The sequence below is a fragment of the Chrysochloris asiatica genome, unplaced genomic scaffold (assembly GCF_000296735.1).
Source record: "Chrysochloris asiatica unplaced genomic scaffold, ChrAsi1.0 scaffold00031, whole genome shotgun sequence".
Taxonomy (NCBI): Eukaryota; Metazoa; Chordata; class Mammalia; order Afrosoricida; family Chrysochloridae; genus Chrysochloris; species Chrysochloris asiatica.
Window position 1 is genome coordinate 2004878 of NW_006408549.1, and position 4672 is coordinate 2009549.

General features: G+C 35.8%; 1 protein-coding gene across 3 annotated transcripts in view; it reads right to left on the reverse strand.

The window, feature by feature from the left end:
- The window catches only part of VPS13B (vacuolar protein sorting 13 homolog B (yeast)), a 1072080-nt gene that overhangs the window by 995110 nt on the left and 72298 nt on the right, over window positions 1-4672 (reverse strand). The window lies entirely within an intron of this gene.

Sequence of the window (4672 nt, forward strand, 5' to 3'; positions counted from 1 at the left end):
ACAGCCTCAGAAACCCTGTGCAGGGGCACTATGAGTAGGAACCGACTCCACGGTACTTAACAACAACAAGAGTGTAATGTTTTCCTGCTGTTACTTAAATACAGAATAGAACCAATTAAGTCATAAGGGAAAGCCTCTTAGAAAGTGTATTATGACTAGATGGTATTTGAATGCCTACGAAACATAAAATAGAAATAATGGTTGCTGCTGTTAAGTGCCCTGACTCACAGTGACCTGTATAAGCTTTTCCAAGGGGCAGCTGGTGGGTTTGAAGAGCCACCCTCATGTGCGTTTAGCAGGTCAGTTCTTATCCTATAGCACCACACCACGACTCCAGAACAATAGTAGTCATCAAATCTTCAGCATAGAATCACAAAAAGTACATTGGAGGTGGGGAGAAAGTTGTACATGGGGCAGAAAGACAAAGCCCTAAAATTTATTTCAAATATGAGTACAGTCTTCAACATGGAGGGGATAGGGCAGAGAAGGCATATACTTTGCAAACTTGCCTTAAGAGATCTATCTGCCACATCTTTTTAAATACTACTATTGGACCCGACTCGATGGCACTTAACAACAACAACAACATTGCACCAACAACACTACAGGTAAAGCAGTCGTGGCAGAACCAATTACAAAGAAGAATCTATCATTAATATGGTTGTTTAAAAAAAAACTCTAAATATCCTTACAATTAATCCCCCGTAGAAAAATGGACAAAAACATAAACAGATATTTCAATAAACAAATGGCTAGTAAAGCATATTTTTAATAATCTAACTTCAAAATATGTTATCTTTCATTCAACAAGTTGACAATTTTTAAAATACATTCATATTTAAGAATAGAAAAGTGTGACAATATAAGCACTCCCCTAAATATTCATGGGGGTACACTCTGGTTTAACTTTTTTGGAAAACAACGTAGAAATACAAATGACAAGATTTAAAAAGTTTAATCCATTAGTAAGGCATTTCCAATTACAGAAATACTTCCTACAGAACTAATCAGAGATGTGATAAAAATATATACATAGGTTTTTAATCCTTTGAAAAATAGTAAACAATGTAAATTTCCAAAAGAGAGGAAACTATTCAATAATGTATGTACACATATATATGATCATATGATCATCATGTTTGGCATAGATGACACAATCTCTAGGATGTATTTTTTTTCAAGATAAGATAGAAAATATATTAAAAGCATAACCAAAACATAAATAAACTCAAAATCCATTTAAACAAACATACATGAGAGACTTAAAAAAATAATTAGGGACTTCTGGCAAGATGGGGGACCAGGCAGATACATGACAAGTACTCCCTACAACAAAGATGAAAGACACTAAATAAAGCAGGCACAGATGAAAATTCTGGCAACCTGAACTTCAGAAGAAAGGTAAAAGAGACCCATGGAGTGCTAGCTGGGAGGAGAGATAGAGCAGGGATGGCAAGAGGGAGACTGACTGGTGAACAGCTAGCCAAACAAGAAAGCTCAACCATCTTATAGGCAGTTTTGGCAGTAAAGGGAGACTTGACAGAGATTTGAGCAGATGACGGGAAAGGTGAGATTTCTTCTTCCCCCCTCTACAATTCCCTGTTAAACAGAGGTGTGGCTAGCACCCACCCTCATCCACTCCCAACATATCACAATAAAACTTGAAAACCAAAGACAAGGAAAGAATCCTGAGAGCCTGGGAAAAACAAAAATACCTACAAAGGAGAGCCAGTAACACTAAGCTCTGGTTTCTCAACAGAAACCATGCAGGCAAAAAGATATATGGGATAACAAATACAAAACTCATTAAAAAAAAAAAAAGATTGCCAACCAAAGTTGTCCCTCAAATATGTCAGTGAAATCAAGACATTTCCTGATAAACAAAAACTAAAGGAATTTATATTGATCATATCAACTTTACAAAAAACACTAATGGGTGTTCTTTGGACAGAGAACCAACAACAGCAGACAACACGCTGAGATTACCACACATACCACCACCACCCAGAATTCAATCCAGATATAAAAGTATTTAAACAAAACAAACCTACAAGACTGAAAATGGGATACTTCAATACACTGTCTACAAAAGACAGATCAAAAAATATAGAGACAGCTTAAATAACAATCAACAGAAAAATGGTTAAACAAACTTTGGTACATACACACAATGGAATACTACAAAACACTGAAGAATAATGATGAATCTGTGAAATACTTTACAACATGGAGGAACCTGGAAGACAATATGCTGAATGAAATTAGTCAACCACAAAAGGACAAGTATTATATGAGACCAATGTTATAAAAAGTTAAAAAAAAAAAAAGTTTTCTTGATAAAAGAAACAAACTTTGATATTTTTCTGGGCAGGGTTTATTCACGATAGACAGACTTCTGGTGTGGCACTGTGTATTAATGCGCTGGGCTGTAAAGTCAGCTTGAATCACAAGGTCGGTAGTTCAAGTTCACCAGTTACTCCTTGTAAACCCTATACAGGATCGCTATGGGTAGGAACAGACTCGACAGCACTTAACAATAATAAGAGGGTAGACACATGTTAACACAGGTGACAGGGCAGGCAATATACAAGAGGGAAGTTAGAGGAAGAAGAAGGTAGCAGGAGACACAGGGAGGGCTGTAATAGTCAAAGTGAATAGAGGTAAATACTGCTAATTGTTGGTACACGGAGGGGATTGCAACCATGTAATGAAGCAAAGTGTACGATTTGTTGATTGTAAAACTACGATATGCTCTGTAAACCATCACTCAATTTTTTTAAAAGTTGAAAATAATAATAATAATTAGAATATCTGAAACAACTGAAGAAATGCCCTGTCTTTGATGTGGTCAATGAGGCCTACAATGTCTATTTAACACATATTTCTTAGGACTAGGAATTAGACAAGTGATAAACTCAATCCAAAACAGCAAATTTTATATATTAATAAAAATAATAATATTAATAAAAAGCTCAATAAATTCACTTCAGTGAGCATAATCCTATGTGGTGATTACCAGAATCAAAAATTACATGTCAGCAAGCTTATTTGTGCAATTTATTATGTGTAAACACTCTTTACAATGAAATAGCACAGCCAATCAATTTTAAGAACACAGACTTACTCAAATATCAACACATAAGCTGTTCCTTAAATTCTAATTTAGTCCCATCCTAGAAGTTAGAAAAATTGATTCTAATTAACAATAAGTTTATATAGTAAAACTTCCATGTATCCATTACTTGCTTTCAAAATATTTCTAGAATTTATCTTCACATTCACCAACTTTAATAGAAATCCAAGATTACTGAAACAAAAAAAGGCAATAACTCTACGATGAACCCTAAAGCAACCCCCCATCAAAGTGATTCTAACTCATAACAATACTCCAGGAAGCCCTATTGTGTTTCCAGGGCTGTAAATACAGAAGCCCATTGCCACATCTTTCCATCTAGGAGCAGCTGGTGGGTTCAGAACGCCAAACTTTCAGTTTGTAGTGGAGTGCTTTAAACACTGTGCCAACAGGGCTACTAACTAAGAAAGGGGCAGCAATACCATTGAGTTAATAATTTCCTATGCTCATCACTGTCAAAAAACCTAATTCAAAAACAGAAGGGAAAAAATAACATTCACTTCAAAAAGCATGCACTACACAAACTGGCCTTGAATGGTACTGAAAGATTAGCAAGTTCACACCCACCAGCTGCTCCTCAGAAATCCTACATAGGGTGACTGAACAGAGACAAAGAGCACTTAACAACAACAATACAGAGTGACTGTTAGCTTTTAAAGAAATTGTGCTCAAACAGGCACACAGTCAACATTAGTGGTCACATGTACGGTCAGCCTTCCATTACATAACTTTAATATGCAGAAGCATATATTTCAACAATAAAATTTATTCCACATTATGTATCAAAGTATTTCACAAATATAATAAAAAGAGAACCCACAGACTGGGAAAAATGTGTGGCAATGACTTATCAGACAAAAGACTACTCTCTAGAATTTATAGAACACTTTAATGCCTCAACAAGAAAACAAAAAATCCAATGTAAAAATGGCAGAAGACATAAACAGACACTTCACCAAATCGTGAGCATTTCTTCCTATGTTTGCTGTCCACCTGAATAAAGACATCAAAAAGTTTTTTTTTTTTTTAATCATTCCATATTAACAAGATCACAAACCAAAGTAGGAATTCTTTTTCCAGGATAAATAAATGAATAGGTAGAAAATTAGGCAACACTATGAGGGCTTCAAATAATTCACGAAAAATTCCATTATCTGTTCATTTCATTTCCACAAACTTTTTGAAGGCTCCTCATATAAACAGAAGGAGCCCTGTGGCTCTGTAGAATTAAGTCCTGGACTGGTAACCAAAAGGTTGGCAGTTCAAGCTCACTAATTGCTCCCTGGGTAAAAGATGGAAGTTCTCAGCTCTGGTAATGATTTACACTCTCAGAAACCCTATAGAGGGTTGCTTTGAGTCAGAACTGACTTGACAGCACTTAACTATAAAAACTAATCAGTAATAAAAGAAGACAGGATTGAGAACAAACAAGATGGCGGATTGGGTGAATGTATAGCAGAGAGCTCCGCCAACAACAACACAGAATACCCGACCAAGCAGGCTCAGGGGATGGTCCCAGAACTCTGAACCACATATAAA